Source organism: Brachionichthys hirsutus, unplaced genomic scaffold (assembly GCF_040956055.1).
Source record: "Brachionichthys hirsutus isolate HB-005 unplaced genomic scaffold, CSIRO-AGI_Bhir_v1 contig_835, whole genome shotgun sequence".
NCBI classification, from domain to species: domain Eukaryota; kingdom Metazoa; phylum Chordata; class Actinopteri; order Lophiiformes; family Brachionichthyidae; genus Brachionichthys; species Brachionichthys hirsutus.
In genome coordinates, this window is record NW_027180499.1 from 43,589 (window position 1) to 66,153 (window position 22,565).

Sequence of the window (22,565 nt, forward strand, 5' to 3'; positions counted from 1 at the left end):
AGCTATTTCAGCACATTTGTTCAATGTTTTCTATCCAAGGAAAAATATAAAGTCATGATAACAAGATGAAAATTGATCAGTTCTCAGAACTTTTTTTTGGACTCTTGCCTTGGGAATTGAAAAGATGTGAAATGAATTTGTTAAAATTGAAATATGTAGTAAATATTGGGGATATATGATATAGTTAAAACTGCTACAGTTGTGAGATACAATGGAAAATGAAAGCTCTGAATCATTCAACACTGACAGACTTGGAAGTATCAGCCAGACTTATATCAGTGAAATTGAAAAAGAGACTCTCCCCGCTGAAACTCGGGGTTGAACCGAGGACCTTTAGATCTTCGGTCTAGCGCGCTCCCAACTGAGCTATTTCAGCACACTTGTTTGACATTTTTCTATCCAAAGAAAAATATAAAGTCATGATAACAAGATGAAAATTGATCCGTTCTCAAAACTTTTTTTTGGACTCTTGTCTTGGGAATTGAAAAGATGTGAAATTAATTTGTTCAAATTGAAATATGTAGTAAATATTGGGGATATATGATATAGCTAAAACTGCTACAGTTGTGAGATACAATGGAAAATGAAAACTCTGAATCATTCAACACTGACAGAATTGGAAGTATCAGCCAGACTTATATCAGTGAAATTGAAAAAGAGACTCCCCCCGCTGAAACTCGGGATTGAACCAAGGACCTCTAGATCTTCAGTCTAACGCGCTCCCAACTGAGCTATTTCAGCACATTCATCCAGTGTTTTTCTATCCAAAGAAAAATATAAAGTCATGATAACAAGATGAAAATTGATCAGTTCTCAGAACTTTTTTTTGGACTCTTGTCTTGGGAATTGAAAAGATGTGAAATTAATTTGTTCAAATTGAAATATGTAGTAAATACTGGGGATATATGATATAGCTAAAACTGCTACAGTTGTGAGATACAATGGAAAATGAAAGCTCTGAATCATTCAACACTGACAGACTTGGAAGTATCAGCCAGACTTATATCAGTGAAATTAAAAAAGAGACTCTCCCCGCTGAAACTCGGGATTGAACCAAGGACCTTTAGATCTTCGGTCTAGCGCTCTCCCAACTGAGCTATTTCAGCACATTTGTTCAATGTTTTCTATCCAAGGAAAAATATAAAGTCATGATAACAAGATGAAAATTGATCAGTTCTCAGAACTTTTTTTTGGACTCTTGCCTTGGGAATTGAAAAGATGTGAAATGAATTTGTTAAAATTGAAATATGTAGTAAATATTGGGGATATATGATATAGTTAAAACTGCTACAGTTGTGAGATACAATGGAAAATGAAAGCTCTGAATCATTCAACACTGACAGACTTGGAAGTATCAGCCAGACTTATATCAGTGAAATTGAAAAAGAGACTCTCCCCGCTGAAACTCGGGGTTGAACCGAGGACCTTTAGATCTTCGGTCTAGCGCGCTCCCAACTGAGCTATTTCAGCACACTTGTTTGACATTTTTCTATCCAAAGAAAAATATAAAGTCATGATAACAAGATGAAAATTGATCCGTTCTCAAAACTTTTTTTTGGACTCTTGTCTTGGGAATTGAAAAGATGTGAAATTAATTTGTTCAAATTGAAATATGTAGTAAATATTGGGGATATATGATATAGCTAAAACTGCTACAGTTGTGAGATACAATGGAAAATGAAAACTCTGAATCATTCAACACTGACAGAATTGGAAGTATCAGCCAGACTTATATCAGTGAAATTGAAAAAGAGACTCTCCCCGCTGAAACTCGGGATTGAACCAAGGACCTCTAGATCTTCAGTCTAACGCGCTCCCAACTGAGCTATTTCAGCACATTCATCCAGTGTTTTTCTATCCAAAGAAAAATATAAAGTCATGATAACAAGATGAAAATTGATCAGTTCTCAGAACTTTTTTTTGGACTCTTGTCTTGGGAATTGAAAAGATGTGAAATTAATTTGTTCAAATTGAAATATGTAGTAAATACTGGGGATATATGATATAGCTAAAACTGCTACAGTTGTGAGATACAATGGAAAATGAAAGCTCTGAATCATTCAACACTGACAGACTTGGAAGTATCAGCCAGACTTATATCAGTGAAATTGAAAAAGAGACTCTCCCCGCTGAAACTCAGGATTGAACCAAGGACCTTTAGATCTTCAGTCTAACGCTCTCCCAACTGAGCTATTTCAGCACTTTCGCTCAATATTTTTCTATCCGAAGAAAAATATAAAGTCATTACAACAAGATGAAAATTGATCAGTTCTCAGAACTTTTTTTTGGACTCTTGCCTTGGGAATTGAAAAGATGTGAAATTAATTTGTTCAAATTGAAATATGTAGTAAATATTGGGGATATATGATATAGTTAAAACTGCTACAGTTGTGAGATACAATGGAAAATGAAAGCTCTGAATCATTCAACACTGACAGACTTGGAAGTATCAACCAGACTTATATCAGTGAAATTGAAAAAGAGACTCTTCCTGCTGAAACCCGGGATCGAACCAAGGACCTTTAGATCTTCAGTCTAACGCTCTCCCAACTGAGCTATTTCAGCACGTTTGCTCAATATTTTTCTATCCAAAGAAAAATATAAAGTCATTACAACAAGATGAAAATTGATCAGTTCTCAGAACTTTTTTTTGGACTCTTGCCTTGGGAATTGAAAAGATGTGAAATGAATTTGTTAAAATTGAAATATGTAGTAAATATTGGGGATATATGATATAGTTAAAACTGCTACAGTTGTGAGATACAATGGAAAATGAAAACTCTGAATCATTCAACACTGACAGACTTGGAAGTATCAGCCAGACTTATATCAGTGAAATTGAAAAAGAGACTCTTCCTACTGAAACTCAGGATTGAACCAAGGACCTTTAGATCTTCAGTCTAATGCTCTCCCAACTGAGCTATTTCGGCACATTCTTTCAGTATTTTCTATCCAAGGAAAAATATAAAGTCATGATAACAAGATGAAAATTGATCAGTTCTCAAAACTTTTTTTTGGACTCTTGTCTTGGGAATTGAAAAGATGTGAAATTAATTTGTTCAAATTGAAATATGTAGTAAATATTGGGGATATATGATATAGGTAAAACTGCTACAGTTGTGAGATACAATGGAAAATGAAAACTCTGAATCATTCAACAAAGACAGACTTGGAAGTATCAGCCAGACTTATATCAGTGAAATTGAAAAAGGGACTCTCCCCGCTGAAACTCGGGGTTGAACCGAGGACCTTTAGATCTTCGGTCTAGCGCGCTCCCAACTGAGCTATTTCAGCACACTTGTTTGACATTTTTCTATCCAAAGAAAAATATAAAGTTATGATAACAAGATGAAAATTGATCCGTTCTCAAAACTTTTTTTTGGACTCTTGTCTTGGGAATTGAAAAGATGTGAAATTAATTTGTTCAAATTGAAATATGTAGTAAATATTGGGGATATATGATATAGCTAAAACTGCTACAGTTGTGAGATACAATGGAAAATGAAAACTCTGAATCATTCAACACTGACAGAATTGGAAGTATCAGCCAGACTTATATCAGTGAAATTGAAAAAGAGACTCTCCCCGCTGACACTCGGGATCGAACCAAGGACCCCTAGATCTTCAGTCTAACGCTCTCCCAACTGAGCTATTTCAGCACATTTGTTCAATGTTTTCTATCCAAGGAAAAATATAAAGTCATGATAACAAGATGAAAATTGATCCGTTCTCAAAACTTTTTTTTGGACTCTTGTCTTGGGAATTGAAAAGATGTGAAATTAATTTGTTCAAATTGAAATATGTAGTAAATACTGGGGATATATGATATAGCTAAAACTGCTACAGTTGTGAGATACAATGGAAAATGAAAGCTCTGAATCATTCAACACTGACAGACTTGGAAGTATCAGCCAGACTTATATCAGTGAAATTGAAAAAGAGACTCTCCCCGCTGAAACTCAGGATTGAACCAAGGACCCTTAGATCTTCAGTCTAACGCTCTCCCAACTGAGCTATTTCAGCACGTTTGCTCAATATTTTTCTATCCAAAGAAAAATATAAAGTCATTACAACAAGATGAAAATTGATCAGTTCTCAGAACTTTTTTTTGGACTCTTGCCTTGGGAATTGAAAAGATGTGAAATGAATTTGTTAAAATTGAAATATGTAGTAAATATTGGGGATATATGATATAGTTAAAACTGCTACAGTTGTGAGATACAATGGAAAATGAAAACTCTGAATCATTCAACACTGACAGACTTGGAAGTATCAGCCAGACTTATATCAGTGAAATTGAAAAAGAGACCCTTCCTGCTGAAACTCGGGATTGAACCAAGGACCTTTAGATCTTCAGTCTAATGCTCTCCCAACTGAGCTATTTCAGCAGATTTGCTCAATATTTTTCTATCCGAAGAAAAATATAAAGTCATGATAACAAGATGAAAATTGATCAGTTCTGGAAACTTGTTTTGGACTCTTGTCTTTGGAATTGAAAAGATGTGAAATTAATTTGTTCAAATTGAAATATGTAGTAAATATTGGGGATATATGATATAGTTAAAACTGCTACAGTTGTGAGATACAATGGAAAATGAAAGCTCTGAATCATTCAACACTGACAGACTTGGAAGTATCAACCAGACTTATATCAGTGAAATTGAAAAAGAGACTCTTCCTGCTGAAACCCGGGATCGAACCAAGGACCTTTAGATCTTCAGTCTAACGCTCTCCCAACTGAGCTATTTCAGCACGTTTGCTCAATATTTTTCTATCCAAAGAAAAATATAAAGTCATTACAACAAGATGAAAATTGATCAGTTCTCAGAACTTTTTTTTGGACTCTTGCCTTGGGAATTGAAAAGATGTGAAATGAATTTGTTAAAATTGAAATATGTAGTAAATATTGGGGATATATGATATAGTTAAAACTGCTACAGTTGTGAGATACAATGGAAAATGAAAACTCTGAATCATTCAACACTGACAGACTTGGAAGTATCAGCCAGACTTATATCAGTGAAATTGAAAAAGAGACTCTTCCTACTGAAACTCGGGATTGAACCAAGGACCTTTAGATCTTCAGTCTAATGCTCTCCCAACTGAGCTATTTCGGCACATTCGTTCAGTATTTTCTATCCAAGGAAAAATATAAAGTCATGATAACAAGATGAAAATTGATCAGTTCTCAAAACTTTTTTTTGGACTCTTGTCTTGGGAATTGAAAAGATGTGAAATTAATTTGTTCAAATTGAAATATGTAGTAAATATTGGGGATATATGATATAGGTAAAACTGCTACAGTTGTGAGATACAATGGAAAATGAAAACTCTGAATCATTCAACAAAGACAGACTTGGAAGTATCAGCCAGACTTATATCAGTGAAATTGAAAAAGGGACTCTCCCCGCTGAAACTCGGGGTTGAACCGAGGACCTTTAGATCTTCGGTCCAGCGCGCTCCCAACTGAGCTATTTCAGCACACTTGTTTGACATTTTTCTATCCAAAGAAAAATATAAAGTTATGATAACAAGATGAAAATTGATCCGTTCTCAAAACTTTTTTTTGGACTCTTGTCTTGGGAATTGAAAAGATGTGAAATTAATTTGTTCAAATTGAAATATGTAGTAAATATTGGGGATATATGATATAGCTAAAACTGCTACAGTTGTGAGATACAATGGAAAATGAAAGCTCTGAATCATTCAACACTGACAGACTTGGAAGTATCAACCAGACTTATATCAGTGAAATTGAAAAAGAGACTCTTCCTGCTGAAACTCGGGATTGAACCAAGGACCTTTAGATCTTCAGTCTAATGCTCTCCCAACTGAGCTATTTCAGCAGATTTGCTCAATATTTTTCTATCCGAAGAAAAATATAAAGTCATGATAACAAGATGAAAATTGATCAGTTCTGGAAACTTGTTTTGGACTCTTGTCTTGGGAATTGAAAAGATGTGAAATTAATTTGTTCAAATTGAAATATGTAGTAAATATTGGGGATATATGATATAGCTAAAACTGCTACAGTTGTGAGATACAATGGAAAATGAAAACTCTGAATCATTCAACACTGACAGACTTGGAAGTATCAGCCAGACTTATATCAGTGAAATTGAAAAAGAGACTCTCCCCGCTGAAACTCGGGATTGAACCAAGGACCCCTAGATCTTCAGTCTAACGCTCTCCCAACTGAGCTATTTCAGCACATTTGTTCAATGTTTTCTATCCAAGGAAAAATATAAAGTCATGATAACAAGATGAAAATTGATCCGTTCTCAAAACTTTTTTTTGGACTCTTGTCTTGGGAATTGAAAAGATGTGAAATTAATTTGTTCAAATTGAAATATGTAGTAAATATTGGGGATATATGATATAGCTAAAACTGCTACAGTTGTGAGATACAATGGAAAATGAAAACTCTGAATCATTCAACACTGACAGACTTGGAAGTATCAGCCAGACTTATATCAGTGAAATTGAAAAAGAGACTCTTCCTACTGAAACTCGGGATTGAACCAAGGACCTTTAGATCTTCAGTCTAATGCTCTCCCAACTGAGCTATTTCAGCACGTTTGCTCAATATTTTTCTATCCAAAGAAAAATATAAAGTCATTACAACAAGATGAAAATTGATCAGTTCTCAGAACTTTTTTTTGGACTCTTGCCTTGGGAATTGAAAAGATGTGAAATGAATTTGTTAAAATTGAAATATGTAGTAAATATTGGGGATATATGATATAGTTAAAACTGCTACAGTTGTGAGATACAATGGAAAATGAAAGCTCTGAATCATTCAACACTGACAGACTTGGAAGTATCAGCCAGACTTATATCAGTGAAATTGAAAAAGAGACTCTTCCTACTGAAACTCGGGATTGAACCAAGGACCTTTAGATCTTCAGTCTAATGCTCTCCCAACTGAGCTATTTCAGCACATTCGTTCAGTATTTTCTATCCAAGGAAAAATATAAAGTCATGATAACAAGATGAAAATTGATCAGTTCTCAAAACTTTTTTTTGGACTCTTGTCTTGGGAATTGAAAAGATGTGAAATTAATTTGTTCAAATTGAAATATGTAGTAAATATTGGGGATATATGATATAGGTAAAACTGCTACAGTTGTGAGATACAATGGAAAATGAAAACTCTGAATCATTCAACAAAGACAGACTTGGAAGTATCAGCCAGACTTATATCAGTGAAATTGAAAAAGGGACTCTCCCCGCTGAAACTCGGGGTTGAACCGAGGACCTTTAGATCTTCGGTCTAGCGCGCTCCCAACTGAGCTATTTCAGCACACTTGTTTGACATTTTTCTATCCAAAGAAAAATATAAAGTTATGATAACAAGATGAAAATTGATCCGTTCTCAAAACTTTTTTTTGGACTCTTGTCTTGGGAATTGAAAAGATCTGAAATTAATTTGTTCAAATTGAAATATGTAGTAAATATTGGGGATATATGATATAGCTAAAACTGCTACAGTTGTGAGATACAATGAAAAATGAAAACTCTGAATCATTCAACACTGACAGAATTGGAAGTATCAGCCAGACTTATATCAGTGAAATTGAAAAAGAGACTCTCCCCGCTGAAACTCGGGATTGAACCAAGGACCTCTAGATCTTCAGTCTAACGCTCTCCCAACTGAGCTATTTCAGCACATTTGTTCAATGTTGTCTATCCAAGGAAAAATATAAAGTCATGATAACAAGATGAAAATTGATCCGTTCTCAAAACTTTTTTTTGGACTCTTGTCTTGGGAATTGAAAAGATGTGAAATTAATTTGTTCAAATTGAAATATGTAGTAAATATTGGGGATATATGATATAGCTAAAACTGCTACAGTTGTGAGATACAATGGAAAATGAAAACTCTGAATCATTCAACACTGACAGACTTGGAAGTATCAGCCAGACTTATATCAGTGAAATTGAAAAAGAGACTCTTCCTACTGAAACTCGGGATTGAACCAAGGACCTTTAGATCTTCCGTCTAATGCTCTCCCAACTGAGCTATTTCAGCACATTCGTTCAGTATTTTCTATCCAAGGAAAAATATAAAGTCATGATAACAAGATGAAAATTGATCAGTTCTCAAAACTTTTTTTTGGACTCTTGTCTTGGGAATTGAAAAGATGTGAAATTAATTTGTTCAAATTGAAATATGTAGTAAATATTGGGGATATATGATATAGCTAAAACTGCTACAGTTGTGAGATACAATGGAAAATGAAAACTCTGAATCATTCAACACTGACAGACTTGGAAGTATCAGCCAGACTTATATCAGTGAAATTGAAAAAGAGACTCTTCCTACTGAAACTCGGGATTGAACCAAGGACCTTTAGATCTTCAGTCTAATGCTCTCCCAACTGAGCTATTTCAGCACGTTTGCTCAATATTTTTCTATCCAAAGAAAAATATAAAGTCATTACAACAAGATGAAAATTGATCAGTTCTCAGAACTTTTTTTTGGACTCTTGCCTTGGGAATTGAAAAGATGTGAAATGAATTTGTTAAAATTGAAATATGTAGTAAATATTGGGGATATATGATATAGGTAAAACTGCTACAGTTGTGAGATACAATGGAAAATGAAAACTCTGAATCATTCAACAAAGACAGACTTGGAAGTATCAGCCAGACTTATATCAGTGAAATTGAAAAAGGGACTCTTCCCGCTGAAACTCGGGGTTGAACCGAGGACCTTTAGATCTTCGGTCTAGCGCGCTCCCGACTGAGCTATTTCAGCACACTTGTTTGACATTTTTCTATCCAAAGAAAAATATAAAGTTATGATAACAAGATGAAAATTGATCCGTTCTCAAAACTTTTTTTTGGACTCTTGTCTTGGGAATTGAAAAGATGTGAAATTAATTTGTTCAAATTGAAATATGTAGTAAATATTGGGGATATATGATATAGCTAAAACTGCTACAGTTGTGAGATACAATGGAAAATGAAAACTCTGAATCATTCAACACTGACAGACTTGGAAGTATCAGCCAGACTTATATCAGTGAAATTGAAAAAGAGGCTCTTCCTACTGAAACTCGGGATTGAACCAAGGACCTTTAGATCTTCAGTCTAATGCTCTCCCAACTGAGCTATTTCAGCACATTCGTTCAGTATTTTCTATCCAAGGAAAAATATAAAGTCATGATAACAAGATGAAAATTGATCAGTTCTCAAAACTTTTTTTTGGACTCTTGTCTTGGGAATTGAAAAGATGTGAAATTAATTTGTTCAAATTGAAATATGTAGTAAATATTGGGGATATATGATATAGGTAAAACTGCTACAGTTGTGAGATACAATGGAAAATGAAAACTCTGAATCATTCAACACTGACAGACTTGGAAGTATCAGCCAGACTTATATCAGTGAAATTGAAAAAGAGACTCTTCCTACTGAAACTCGGGATTGAACCAAGGACCTTTAGATCTTCAGTCTAATGCTCTCCCAACTGAGCTATTTCAGCACGTTTGCTCAATATTTTTCTATCCAAAGAAAAATATAAAGTCATTACAACAAGATGAAAATTGATCAGTTCTCAGAACTTTTTTTTGGACTCTTGCCTTGGGAATTGAAAAGATGTGAAATGAATTTGTTAAAATTGAAATATGTAGTAAATATTGGGGATATATGATATAGTTAAAACTGCTACAGTTGTGAGATACAATGGAAAATGAAAGCTCTGAATCATTCAACACTGACAGACTTGGAAGTATCAGCCAGACTTATATCAGTGAAATTGAAAAAGAGACTCTTCCTACTGAAACTCGGGATTGAACCAAGGACCTTTAGACCTTCAGTCTAATGCTCTCCCAACTGAGCTATTTCAGCACATTTGTTCAGTATTTTCTATCCAAGGAAAAATATAAAGTCATGATAACAAGATGAAAATTGATCAGTTCTCAAAACTTTTTTTTGGACTCTTGTCTTGGGAATTGAAAAGATGTGAAATAAATTTGTTCAAATTGAAATATGTAGTAAATATTGGGGATATATGATATAGGTAAAACTGCTACAGTTGTGAGATACAATGGAAAATGAAAACTCTGAATCATTCAACAAAGACAGACTTGGAAGTATCAGCCAGACTTATATCAGTGAAATTGAAAAAGGGACTCTTCCCGCTGAAACTCGGGGTTGAACCGAGGACCTTTAGATCTTCGGTCTAGCGCGCTCCCGACTGAGCTATTTCAGCACACTTGTTTGACATTTTTCTATCCAAAGAAAAATATAAAGTTATGATAACAAGATGAAAATTGATCCGTTCTCAAAACTTTTTTTTGGACTCTTGTCTTGGGAATTGAAAAGATGTGAAATTAATTTGTTCAAATTGAAATATGTAGTAAATATTGGGGATATATGATATAGCTAAAACTGCTACAGTTGTGAGATACAATGGAAAATGAAAACTCTGAATCATTCAACACTGACAGACTTGGAAGTATCAGCCAGACTTATATCAGTGAAATTGAAAAAGAGGCTCTTCCTACCGAAACTCGGGATTGAACCAAGGACCTTTAGATCTTCAGTCTAATGCTCTCCCAACTGAGCTATTTCAGCACATTCTTTCAGTATTTTCTATCCAAGGAAAAATATAAAGTCATGATAACAAGATGAAAATTGATCAGTTCTCAAAACTTTTTTTTGGACTCTTGTCTTGGGAATTGAAAAGATGTGAAATTAATTTGTTCAAATTGAAATATGTAGTAAATATTGGGGATATATGATATAGGTAAAACTGCTACAGTTGTGAGATACAATGGAAAATGAAAACTCTGAATCATTCAACAAAGACAGACTTGGAAGTATCAGCCAGACTTATATCAGTGAAATTGAAAAAGGGACTCTCCCCGCTGAAACTCGGGGTTGAACCGAGGACCTTTAGATCTTCGGTCTAGCGCGCTCCCAACTGAGCTATTTCAGCACACTTGTTTGACATTTTTCTATCCGAAGAAAAATATAAAGTCATGATAACAAGATGAAAATTGATCAGTTCTGGAAACTTGTTTTGGACTCTTGTCTTTGGAATTGAAAAGATGTGAAATTAATTTGTTCAAATTGAAATATGTAGTAAATATTGGGGATATATGATATAGTTAAAACTGCCACAGTTGTGAGATACAATGGAAAATGAAAACTCTGAATCATTCAACACTGACAGACTTGGAAGTATCAGCCAGACTTATATCAGTGAAATTGAAAAAGAGACTCTTCCTGCTGAAACTCGGGATTGAACCAAGGACCTCTAGATCTTCAGTCTAACGCTCTCCCAACTGAGCTATTTCAGCACACTTGTTTGACATTTTTCTATCCAAAGAAAAATATAAAGTTATGATAACAAGATGAAAATTGATCCGTTCTCAGAACTTTTTTTTGGACTCTTGTCTTGGGAATTGAAAAGATGTGAAATTAATTTGTTCAAATTGAAATATGTAGTAAATACTGGGGATATATGATATAGCTAAAACTGCTACAGTTGTGAGATACAATGGAAAATGAAAGCTCTGAATCATTCAACACTGACAGACTTGGAAGTATCAACCAGACTTATATCAGTGAAATTGAAAAAGAGACTCTTCCTGCTGAAACTCGGGATTGAACCAAGGACCTTTAGATCTTCAGTCTAATGCTCTCCCAACTGAGCTATTTCAGCAGATTTGCTCAATATTTTTCTATCCGAAGAAAAATATAAAGTCATGATAACAAGATGAAAATTGATCAGTTCTGGAAACTTGTTTTGGACTCTTGTCTTGGGAATTGAAAAGATGTGAAATTAATTTGTTCAAATTGAAATATGTAGTAAATATTGGGGATATATGATATAGCTAAAACTGCTACAGTTGTGAGATACAATGGAAAATGAAAACTCTGAATCATTCAACACTGACAGACTTGGAAGTATCAGCCAGACTTATATCAGTGAAATTGAAAAAGAGACTCTTCCTACTGAAACTCGGGATTGAACCAAGGACCTTTAGATCTTCAGTCTAATGCTCTCCCAACTGAGCTATTTCAGCACATTCGTTCAGTATTTTCTATCCAAGGAAAAATATAAAGTCATGATAACAAGATGAAAATTGATCAGTTCTCAAAACTTTTTTTTGGACTCTTGTCTTGGGAATTGAAAAGATGTGAAATTAATTTGTTCAAATTGAAATATGTAGTAAATATTGGGGATATATGATATAGTTAAAACTGCCACAGTTGTGAGATACAATGGAAAATGAAAACTCTGAATCATTCAACACTGACAGACTTGGAAGTATCAGCCAGACTTATATCAGTGAAATTGAAAAAGAGACTCTCCCCGCTGAAACTCGGGATTGAACCAAGGACCTCTAGATCTTCAGTCTAACGCTCTCCCAACTGAGCTATTTCAGCACACTTGTTTGACATTTTTCTATCCAAAGAAAAATATAAAGTTATGATAACAAGATGAAAATTGATCCGTTCTCAAAACTTTTTTTTGGACTCTTGTCTTGGGAATTGAAAAGATGTGAAATTAATTTGTTCAAATTGAAATATGTAGTAAATATTGGGGATATATGATATAGCTAAAACTGCTACAGTTGTGGGATACAATGGAAAATGAAAACTCTGAATCATTCAACACTGACAGAATTGGAAGTATCAGCCAGACTTATATCAGTGAAATTGAAAAAGAGACTCTCCCCGCTGAGACTCAGGATTGAACCAAGGACCTTCAGATCTTCAGCCTAACGCTCTCCCAACTGAGCTATTTCAGCACATTCATTCAGTGTTTTTCTATCCAAAGAAAAATATAAAGTCATGATAACAAGATGAAAATTGATCAGTTCTCAGAACTTTTTTTTGGACTCTTGTCTTGGGAATTGAAAAGATGTGAAATTAATTTGTTCAAATTGAAATATGTAGTAAATACTGGGGATATATGATATAGCTAAAACTGCTACAGTTGTGAGATACAATGGAAAATGAAAGCTCTGAATCATTCAACACTGACAGACTTGGAAGTATCAACCAGACTTATATCAGTGAAATTGAAAAAGAGGCTCTTCCTGCTGAAACTCGGGATTGAACCAAGGACCTTTAGATCTTCGGTCTAATGCTCTCCCAACTGAGCTATTTCAGCAGATTTGCTCAATATTTTTCTATCCGAAGAAAAATATAAAGTCATGATAACAAGATGAAAATTGATCAGTTCTGGAAACTTGTTTTGGACTCTTGTCTTTGGAATTGAAAAGATGTGAAATTAATTTGTTCAAATTGAAATATGTAGTAAATATTGGGGATATATGATATAGTTAAAACTGCTACAGTTGTGAGATACAATGGAAAATGAAAGCTCTGAATCATTCAACACTGACAGACTTGGAAGTATCAACCAGACTTATATCAGTGAAATTGAAAGAGAGACTCTTCCTGCTGAAACCCGGGATCGAACCAAGGACCTTTAGATCTTCAGTCTAACGCTCTCCCAACTGAGCTATTTCAGCACATTCGTTCAGTATTTTCTATCCAAGGAAAAATATAAAGTCATGATAACAAGATGAAAATTGATCAGTTCTCAAAACTTTTTTTTGGACTCTTGTCTTGGGAATTGAAAAGATGTGAAATTAATTTGTTCAAATTGAAATATGTAGTAAATATTGGGGATATATGATATAGGTAAAACTGCTACAGTTGTGAGATACAATGGAAAATGAAAACTCTGAATCATTCAACAAAGACAGACTTGGAAGTATCAGCCAGACTTATATCAGTGAAATTGAAAAAGGGACTCTCCCCGCTGAAACTCGGGGTTAAACCGAGGACCTTTAGATCTTCAGTCTAACGCTCTCCCAACTGAGCTATTTCAGCACACTTGTTTGACATTTTTCTATCCAAAGAAAAATATAAAGTTATGATAACAAGATGAAAATTGATCCGTTCTCAAAACTTTTTTTTGGACTCTTGTCTTGGGAATTGAAAAGATGTGAAATTAATTTGTTCAAATTGAAATATGTAGTAAATATTGGGGATATATGATATAGCTAAAACTGCTACAGTTGTGAGATACAATGGAAAATGAAAACTCTGAATCATTCAACACTGACAGAATTGGAAGTATCAGCCAGACTTATATCAGTGAAATTGAAAAAGAGACTCTCCCCGCTGAAACTCAGGATTGAACCAAGGACCTTCAGATCTTCAGCCTAACGCTCTCCCAACTGAGCTATTTCAGCACATTCATTCAGTGTTTTTCTATCCAAGGAAAAATATAAAGTCATGATAACAAGATGAAAATTGATCAGTTCTCAGAACTTTTTTTTGGACTCTTGTCTTGGGAATTGAAAAGATGTGAAATTAATTTGTTCAAATTGAAATATGTAGTAAATACTGGGGATATATGATATAGCTAAAACTGCTACAGTTGTGAGATACAATGGAAAATGAAAGCTCTGAATCATTCAACACTGACAGACTTGGAAGTATCAACCAGACTTATATCAGTGAAATTGAAAAAGAGACTCTTCCTGCTGAAACTCGGGATTGAACCAAGGACCTTTAGATCTTCAGTCTAATGCTCTCCCAACTGAGCTATTTCAGCAGATTTGCTCAATATTTTTCTATCCGAAGAAAAATATAAAGTCATGATAACAAGATGAAAATTGATCAGTTCTGGAAACTTGTTTTGGACTCTTGTCTTTGGAATTGAAAAGATGTGAAATTAATTTGTTCAAATTGAAATATGTAGTAAATATTGGGGATATATGATATAGTTAAAACTGCTACAGTTGTGAGATACAATGGAAAATGAAAGCTCTGAATCATTCAACACTGACAGACTTGGAAGTATCAACCAGACTTATATCAGTGAAATTGAAAAAGAGACTCTTCCTGCTGAAACCCGGGATCGAACCCAGGACCTTTAGATCTTCAGTCTAACGCTCTCCCAACTGAGCTATTTCAGCACGTTTGTTCAATATTTTTCTATCCAAAGAAAAATATAAAGTCATTACAACAAGATGAAAATTGATCAGTTCTCAGAACTTATTTTTGGACTCTTGCCTTGGGAATTGAAAAGATGTGAAATGAATTTGTTAAAATTGAAATATGTAGTAAATATTGGGGATATATGATATAGTTAAAACTGCTACAGTTGTGAGATACAATGGAAAATGAAAGCTCTGAATCATTCAACACTGACAGACTTGGAAGTATCAGCCAGACTTATATCAGTGAAATTAAAAAAGAGACTCTCCCCGCTGAAACTCGGGATTGAACCAAGGACCTCTAGATCTTCAGTCTAACGCTCTCCCAACTGAGCTATTTCAGCACATTCATCCAGTGTTTTTCTATCCAAAGAAAAATATAAAGTCATGATAACAAGATGAAAATTGATCAGTTCTCAGAACTTTTTTTTGGACTCTTGTCTTGGGAATTGAAAAGATGTGAAATTAATTTGTTCAAATTGAAATATGTAGTAAATATTGGGGATATATGATATAGCTAAAACTGCTACAGTTGTGAGATACAATGGAAAATGAAAACTCTGAATCATTCAACACTGACAGACTTGGAAGTATCAGCCAGACTTATATCAGTGAAATTGAAAAAGAGACTCTTCCTACTGAAACTCGGGATTGAACCAAGGACCTTTAGATCTTCAGTCTAATGCTCTCCCAACTGAGCTATTTCAGCACATTCGTTCAGTATTTTCTATCCAAGGAAAAATATAAAGTCATGATAACAAGATGAAAATTGATCAGTTCTCAAAACTTTTTTTTGGACTCTTGTCTTGGGAATTGAAAAGATGTGAAATTAATTTGTTCAAATTGAAATATGTAGTAAATATTGGGGATATATGATATAGGTAAAACTGCTACAGTTGTGAGATACAATGGAAAATGAAAACTCTGAATCATTCAACAAAGACAGACTTGGAAGTATCAGCCAGACTTATATCAGTGAAATTGAAAAAGGGACTCTCCCCGCTGAAACTCGGGGTTGAACCGAGGACCTTTAGATCTTCGGTCTAGCGCGCTCCCAACTGAGCTATTTCAGCACACTTGTTTGACATTTTTCTATCCGAAGAAAAATATAAAGTCATGATAACAAGATGAAAATTGATCAGTTCTGGAAACTTGTTTTGGACTCTTGTCTTGGGAATTGAAAAGATGTGAAATTAATTTGTTCAAATTGAAATATGTAGTAAATATTGGGGATATATGATATAGCTAAAACTGCTACAGTTGTGAGATACAATGGAAAATGAAAACTCTGAATCATTCAACACTGACAGACTTGGAAGTATCAGCCAGACTTATATCAGTGAAATTGAAAAAGAGACTCTTCCTACTGAAACTCAGGATTGAACCAAGGACCTTTAGATCTTCAGTCTAATGCTCTCCCAACCGAGCTATTTCAGCACATTCGTTCAGTATTTTCTATCCAAGAAAAAATATAAAGTCATGATAACAAGATGAAAATTGATCAGTTCTCAAAACTTTTTTTTGGACTCTTGTCTTGGGAATTGAAAAGATGTGAAATTAATTTGTTCAAATTGAAATATGTAGTAAATATTGGGGATATATGATATAGGTAAAACTGCTACAGTTGTGAGATACAATGGAAAATGAAAACTCTGAATCATTCAACAAAGACAGACTTGGAAGTATCAGCCAGACTTATATCAGTGAAATTGAAAAAGGGACTCTCCCCGCTGAAACTCGGGGTTGAACCGAGGACCTCTAGATCTTCGGTCTAGCGCGCTCCCAACTGAGCTATTTCAGCACACTTGTTTGACATTTTTCTATCCGAAGAAAAATATAAAGTCATGATAACAAGATGAAAATTGATCAGTTCTGGAAACTTGTTTTGGACTCTTGTCTTTGGAATTGAAAAGATGTGAAATTAATTTGTTCAAATTGAAATATGTAGTAAATACTGGGGATATATGATATAGCTAAAACTGCCACAGTTGTGAGATACAATGGAAAATGAAAACTCTGAATCATTCAACACTGACAGACTTGGAAGTATCAGCCAGACTTATATCAGTGAAATTGAAAAAGAGACTCTCCCCGCTGAAACTCGGGATTGAACCAAGGACCTCTAGATCTTCAGTCTAACGCTCTCCCAACTGAGCTATTTCAGCACACTTGTTTAACGTTTTTCTATCCAAAGAAAAATATAAAGTTATGATAACAAGATGAAAATTGATCCGTTCTCAAAACTTTTTTTTGGACTCTTGTCTTGGGAATTGAAAAGATGTGAAATTAATTTGTTCAAATTGAAATATGTAGTAAATATTGGGGATATATGATATAGCTAAAACTGCTACAGTTGTGAGATACAATGGAAAATGAAAACTCTGAATCATTCAACACTGACAGAATTGGAAGTATCAGCCAGACTTATATCAGTGAAATTGAAAAAGAGACTCTCCCCGCTGAAACTCAGGATTGAACCAAGGACCTTCAGATCTTCAGCCTAACACTCTCCCAACTGAGCTATTTCAGCACATTCATTCAGTGTTTTTCTATCCAAAGAAAAATATAAAGTCATGATAACAAGATGAAAATTGATCAGTTCTCAGAACTTGTTTTTGGACTCTTGTCTTGGGAATTGAAAAGATGTGAAATTAATTTGTTCAAATTGAAATATGTAGTAAATACTGGGGATATATGATATAGCTAAAACTGCTACAGTTGTGAGATACAATGGAAAATGAAAGCTCTGAATCATTCAACACTGACAGACTTGGAAGTATCAACCAGACTTATATCAGTGAAATTGAAAAAGAGACTCTTCCTGCTGAAACTCGGGATTGAACCAAGGACCTTTAGACCTTCAGTCTAATGCTCTCCCAACTGAGCTATTTCAGCAGATTTGCTCAATATTTTTCTATCCGAAGAAAAATATAAAGTCATGATAACAAGATGAAAATTGATCAGTTCTGGAAACTTGTTTTGGACTCTTGTCTTGGGAATTGAAAAGATGTGAAATTAATTTGTTCAAATTGAAATATGTAGTAAATATTGGGGATATATGATATAGCTAAAACTGCTACAGTTGTGAGATACAATGGAAAATGAAAACTCTGAATCATTCAACACTGACAGACTTGGAAGTATCAGCCAGACTTATATCAGTGAAATTGAGAAAGAGACTCTTCCTGCTGAAACTCGGGATCGAACCAAGGACCCTCAGATCTTCAGTCTAACGCTCTCCCAACTGAGCTACTTCAGCCTGTTTGCTTGCTAGTTTTGTATCCAAAGAAAAATATAAAGTCATGATAACAAGATGAAAATTGATCAGTTCTGGAAACTTGTTTTGGACTCTTGTCTTGGGAATTGAAAAGATGTCAAATTAATCATTCAGCACTGAAGTATCAGCCAGACTTATATCAGTGAAATTGAAAAAGAGACTCTTCCTGCTGAAACTCGGGATTGAACCAAGGACCTTTAGATCTTCAGTCTAACGCTCTCCCAACTGGGCTATTTCAGCACATTTGTTCAGTATTTTCTATCCAAGGAAAAATATAAAGTCATGATAACAAGATGAAAATTGATCAGTTCTCAAAACTTTTTTTTGGACTCTTGTCTTGGGAATTGAAAAGATGTGAAATTAATTTGTTCAAATTGAAATATGTAGTAAATATTGGGGATATATGATATAGGTAAAACTGCTACAGTTGTGAGATACAATGGAAAATGAAAACTCTGAATCATTCAACAAAGACAGACTTGGAAGTATCAGCCAGACTTATATCAGTGAAATTGAAAAAGGGACTCTCCCCGCTGAAACTCGGGGTTGAACCGAGGACCTTTAGATCTTCGGTCTAGCGCGCTCCCAACTGAGCTATTTCAGCACACTTGTTTGACATTTTTCTATCCAAAGAAAAATATAAAGTTATGATAACAAGATGAAAATTGATCCGTTCTCAAAACTTTTTTTTGGACTCTTGTCCTGGGAATTGAAAAGATGTGAAATTAATTTGTTCAAATTGAAATATGTAGTAAATATTGGGGATATATGATATAGCTAAAACTGCTACAGTTGTGAGATACAATGGAAAATGAAAACTCTGAATCATTCAACACTGACAGAATTGGAAGTATCAGCCAGACTTATATCAGTGAAATTGAAAAAGAGACTCTCCCCGCTGAAACTCGGGATTGAACCAAGGACCTCTAGATCTTCAGTCTAACGCTCTCCCAACTGAGCTATTTCAGCACATTTGTTCAATGTTTTCTATCCAAGGAAAAATATAAAGTCATGATAACAAGATGAAAATTGATCCGTTCTCAAAACTTTTTTTTGGACTCTTGTCTTGGGAATTGAAAAGATGTGAAATTAATTTGTTCAAATTGAAATATGTAGTAAATATTGGGGATATATGATATAGCTAAAACTGCTACAGTTGTGAGATACAATGGAAAATGAAAACTCTGAATCATTCAACAAAGACAGACTTGGAAGTATCAGCCAGACTTATATCAGTGAAATTGAAAAAGGGACTCTCCCCGCTGAAACCCGGGGTTGAACCGAGGACCTTTAGATCTTCAGTCTAATGCTCTCCCAACTGAGCTATTTCAGCACATTCATTCAGTATTTTCTATCCAAGGAAAAATATAAAGTCATGATAACATGATGAAAATTGATCAGTTCTCAAAACTTTTTTTTGGACTCTTGTCTTGGGAATTGAAAAGATGTGAAATTAATTTGTTCAAATTGAAATATGTAGTAAATATTGGGGATATATGATATAGGTAAAACTGCTACAGTTGTGAGATACAATGGAAAATGAAAACTCTGAATCATTCAACAAAGACAGACTTGGAAGTATCAGCCAGACTTATATCAGTGAAATTGGAAAAGGGACTCTCCCCGCTGAAACCCGGGGTTGAACCGAGGACCTTTAGATCTTCAGTCTAATGCTCTCCCAACTGAGCTATTTCAGCACACTTGTTTGACATTTTTCTATCCGAAGAAAAATATAAAGTCATGATAACAAGATGAAAATTGATCAGTTCTGGAAACTTGTTTTGGACTCTTGTCTTTGGAATTGAAAAGATGTGAAATTAATTTGTTCAAATTGAAATATGTAGTAAATATTGGGGATATATGATATAGTTAAAACTGCTACAGTTGTGAGATACAATGGAAAATGAAAACTCTGAATCATTCAACACTGACAGACTTGGAAGTATCAGCCAGACTTATATCAGTGAAATTGAAAAAGAGACTCTCCCCGCCGAAACTCGGGATTGAACCAAGGACCTCCAGATCTTCAGTCTAACGCTCTCCCAACCGAGCTATTTCAGCACACTTGTTTGACATTTTTCTATCCAAAGAAAAATATAAAGTTATGATAACAAGATGAAAATTGATCCGTTCTCAAAACTTTTTTTTGGACTCTTGTCTTGAGAATTGAAAAGATGTGAAATTAATTTGTTCAAATTGAAATATGTAGTAAATATTGGGGATATATGATATAGCTAAAACTGCTACAGTTGTGAGATACAATGGAAAATGAAAACTCTGAATCATTCAACACTGACAGAATTGGAAGTATCAGCCAGACTCATATCAGTGAAATTGAAAAAGAGACCCTCCCCGCTGAAACTCAGGATTGAACCAAGGACCTTCAGATCTTCAGCCTAACGCTCTCCCAACTGAGCTATTTCAGCACACTCATTCAGCATTTTTCTATCCAAAGAAAAATATAAAGTCATGATAACAAGATGAAAATTGATCAGTTCTCAGAACTTTTTTTTGGACTCTTGTCTTGGGAATTGAAAAGATGTGAAATTAATTTGTTCAAATTGAAATATGTAGTAAATACTGGGGATATATGATATAGCTAAAACTGCTACAGTTGTGAGATACAATGGAAAATGAAAGCTCTGAATCATTCAACACTGACAGACTTGGAAGTATCAACCAGACTTATATCAGTGAAATTGAAAAAGAGACTCTTCCTGCTGAAACTCAGGATTGAACCAAGGACCTTTAGATCTTCAGTCTAATGCTCTCCCAACTGAGCTATTTCAGCAGATTTGCTCAATATTTTTCTATCCGAAGAAAAATATAAAGTCATGATAACAAGATGAAAATTGATCAGTTCTGGAAACTTGTTTTGGACTCTTGTCTTTGGAATTGAAAAGATGTGAAATTAATTTGTTCAAATTGAAATATGTAGTAAATATTGGGGATATATGATATAGTTAAAACTGCTACAGTTGTGAGATACAATGGAAAATGAAAGCTCTGAATCATTCAACACTGACAGACTTGGAAGTATCAACCAGACTTATATCAGTGAAATTGAAAAAGAGACTCTTCCTGCTGAAACCCGGGATCGAACCAAGGACCTTTAGATCTTCAGTCTAACGCTCTCCCAACTGAGCTATTTCAGCACGTTTGTTCAATATTTTTCTATCCAAAGAAAAATATAAAGTCATGATAACAAGATGAAAATTGATCAGTTCTGGAAACTTGTTTTGGACTCTTGTCTTGGGAATTGAAAAGATGTGAAATGAATTTGTTAAAATTGAAATATGTAGTAAATATTGGGGATATATGATATAGTTAAAACTGCTACAGTTGTGAGATACAATGGAAAATGAAAGCTCTGAATCATTCAACACTGACAGACTTGGAAGTATCAGCCAGACTTATATCAGTGAAATTGAAAAAGAGACTCTTCCTACTGAAACTCGGGATTGAACCAAGGACCTTTAGATCTTCAGTCTAATGCTCTCCCAACTGAGCTATTTCAGCACATTCGTTCAGTATTTTCTATCCAAGGAAAAATATAAAGTCATGATAACAAGATGAAAATTGATCAGTTCTCAAAACTTTTTTTTGGACTCTTGTCTTGGGAATTGAAAAGATGTGAAATTAATTTGTTCAAATTGAAATATGTAGTAAATATTGGGGATATATGATATAGGTAAAACTGCTACAGTTGTGAGATACAATGGAAAATGAAAACTCTGAATCATTCAACAAAGACAGACTTGGAAGTATCAGCCAGACTTATATCAGTGAAATTGAAAAAGGGACTCTCCCCGCTGAAACTCGGGGTTGAACCGAGGACCTTTAGATCTTCGGTCTAGCGCGCTCCCAACTGAGCTATTTCAGCACACTTGTTTGACATTTTTCTATCCAAAGAAAAATATAAAGTTATGATAACAAGATGAAAATTGATCCGTTCTCAAAACTTTTTTTTGGACTCTTGTCTTGGGAATTGAAAAGATCTGAAATTAATTTGTTCAAATTGAAATATGTAGTAAATATTGGGGATATATGATATAGCTAAAACTGCTACAGTTGTGAGATACAATGAAAAATGAAAACTCTGAATCATTCAACACTGACAGAATTGGAAGTATCAGCCAGACTTATATCAGTGAAATTGAAAAAGAGACTCTCCCCGCTGAAACTCGGGATTGAACCAAGGACCTCTAGATCTTCAGTCTAACGCTCTCCCAACTGAGCTATTTCAGCACATTTGTTCAATGTTGTCTATCCAAGGAAAAATATAAAGTCATGATAACAAGATGAAAATT

At 34.4% G+C, this 22,565-nt stretch overlaps 1 protein-coding gene and 29 non-coding genes across 30 annotated transcripts in view; all 30 read right to left on the reverse strand.

The window, feature by feature from the left end:
• LOC137915608 (major facilitator superfamily domain-containing protein 4A-like) overlaps window positions 1-22,565 on the reverse strand; it is a 47,690-nt gene that overhangs the window by 4,480 nt on the left and 20,645 nt on the right. The window lies entirely within an intron of this gene.
• On the reverse strand, window positions 2,493-2,565 carry trnaf-gaa (transfer RNA phenylalanine (anticodon GAA)). The gene has a single exon. It is a non-coding gene; the product is annotated as a tRNA-Phe (tRNA).
• trnaf-gaa (transfer RNA phenylalanine (anticodon GAA)) lies at window positions 4,316-4,388 on the reverse strand. Its single transcript has one exon. It is a non-coding gene; the product is annotated as a tRNA-Phe (tRNA).
• On the reverse strand, window positions 4,680-4,752 carry trnaf-gaa (transfer RNA phenylalanine (anticodon GAA)). Its single transcript has one exon. It is a non-coding gene; the product is annotated as a tRNA-Phe (tRNA).
• trnaf-gaa (transfer RNA phenylalanine (anticodon GAA)) lies at window positions 5,774-5,846 on the reverse strand. The gene has a single exon. It is a non-coding gene; the product is annotated as a tRNA-Phe (tRNA).
• On the reverse strand, window positions 6,138-6,210 carry trnaf-gaa (transfer RNA phenylalanine (anticodon GAA)). The gene has a single exon. It is a non-coding gene; the product is annotated as a tRNA-Phe (tRNA).
• On the reverse strand, window positions 6,502-6,574 carry trnaf-gaa (transfer RNA phenylalanine (anticodon GAA)). Its single transcript has one exon. It is a non-coding gene; the product is annotated as a tRNA-Phe (tRNA).
• On the reverse strand, window positions 6,867-6,939 carry trnaf-gaa (transfer RNA phenylalanine (anticodon GAA)). Its single transcript has one exon. It is a non-coding gene; the product is annotated as a tRNA-Phe (tRNA).
• On the reverse strand, window positions 7,596-7,668 carry trnaf-gaa (transfer RNA phenylalanine (anticodon GAA)). The gene has a single exon. It is a non-coding gene; the product is annotated as a tRNA-Phe (tRNA).
• On the reverse strand, window positions 8,324-8,396 carry trnaf-gaa (transfer RNA phenylalanine (anticodon GAA)). The gene has a single exon. It is a non-coding gene; the product is annotated as a tRNA-Phe (tRNA).
• Window positions 9,054-9,126, reverse strand: trnaf-gaa (transfer RNA phenylalanine (anticodon GAA)). The gene has a single exon. It is a non-coding gene; the product is annotated as a tRNA-Phe (tRNA).
• Window positions 9,418-9,490, reverse strand: trnaf-gaa (transfer RNA phenylalanine (anticodon GAA)). The gene has a single exon. It is a non-coding gene; the product is annotated as a tRNA-Phe (tRNA).
• trnaf-gaa (transfer RNA phenylalanine (anticodon GAA)) lies at window positions 11,240-11,312 on the reverse strand. The gene has a single exon. It is a non-coding gene; the product is annotated as a tRNA-Phe (tRNA).
• On the reverse strand, window positions 11,605-11,677 carry trnaf-gaa (transfer RNA phenylalanine (anticodon GAA)). Its single transcript has one exon. It is a non-coding gene; the product is annotated as a tRNA-Phe (tRNA).
• On the reverse strand, window positions 11,969-12,041 carry trnaf-gaa (transfer RNA phenylalanine (anticodon GAA)). The gene has a single exon. It is a non-coding gene; the product is annotated as a tRNA-Phe (tRNA).
• trnaf-gaa (transfer RNA phenylalanine (anticodon GAA)) lies at window positions 12,333-12,405 on the reverse strand. The gene has a single exon. It is a non-coding gene; the product is annotated as a tRNA-Phe (tRNA).
• On the reverse strand, window positions 13,063-13,135 carry trnaf-gaa (transfer RNA phenylalanine (anticodon GAA)). The gene has a single exon. It is a non-coding gene; the product is annotated as a tRNA-Phe (tRNA).
• Window positions 13,427-13,499, reverse strand: trnaf-gaa (transfer RNA phenylalanine (anticodon GAA)). Its single transcript has one exon. It is a non-coding gene; the product is annotated as a tRNA-Phe (tRNA).
• On the reverse strand, window positions 14,521-14,593 carry trnaf-gaa (transfer RNA phenylalanine (anticodon GAA)). Its single transcript has one exon. It is a non-coding gene; the product is annotated as a tRNA-Phe (tRNA).
• On the reverse strand, window positions 15,250-15,322 carry trnaf-gaa (transfer RNA phenylalanine (anticodon GAA)). Its single transcript has one exon. It is a non-coding gene; the product is annotated as a tRNA-Phe (tRNA).
• On the reverse strand, window positions 15,615-15,687 carry trnaf-gaa (transfer RNA phenylalanine (anticodon GAA)). The gene has a single exon. It is a non-coding gene; the product is annotated as a tRNA-Phe (tRNA).
• trnaf-gaa (transfer RNA phenylalanine (anticodon GAA)) lies at window positions 17,071-17,143 on the reverse strand. The gene has a single exon. It is a non-coding gene; the product is annotated as a tRNA-Phe (tRNA).
• On the reverse strand, window positions 18,165-18,237 carry trnaf-gaa (transfer RNA phenylalanine (anticodon GAA)). The gene has a single exon. It is a non-coding gene; the product is annotated as a tRNA-Phe (tRNA).
• trnaf-gaa (transfer RNA phenylalanine (anticodon GAA)) lies at window positions 18,423-18,495 on the reverse strand. The gene has a single exon. It is a non-coding gene; the product is annotated as a tRNA-Phe (tRNA).
• Window positions 19,152-19,224, reverse strand: trnaf-gaa (transfer RNA phenylalanine (anticodon GAA)). Its single transcript has one exon. It is a non-coding gene; the product is annotated as a tRNA-Phe (tRNA).
• Window positions 19,516-19,588, reverse strand: trnaf-gaa (transfer RNA phenylalanine (anticodon GAA)). The gene has a single exon. It is a non-coding gene; the product is annotated as a tRNA-Phe (tRNA).
• On the reverse strand, window positions 19,880-19,952 carry trnaf-gaa (transfer RNA phenylalanine (anticodon GAA)). The gene has a single exon. It is a non-coding gene; the product is annotated as a tRNA-Phe (tRNA).
• On the reverse strand, window positions 21,338-21,410 carry trnaf-gaa (transfer RNA phenylalanine (anticodon GAA)). The gene has a single exon. It is a non-coding gene; the product is annotated as a tRNA-Phe (tRNA).
• Window positions 21,702-21,774, reverse strand: trnaf-gaa (transfer RNA phenylalanine (anticodon GAA)). The gene has a single exon. It is a non-coding gene; the product is annotated as a tRNA-Phe (tRNA).
• On the reverse strand, window positions 22,431-22,503 carry trnaf-gaa (transfer RNA phenylalanine (anticodon GAA)). The gene has a single exon. It is a non-coding gene; the product is annotated as a tRNA-Phe (tRNA).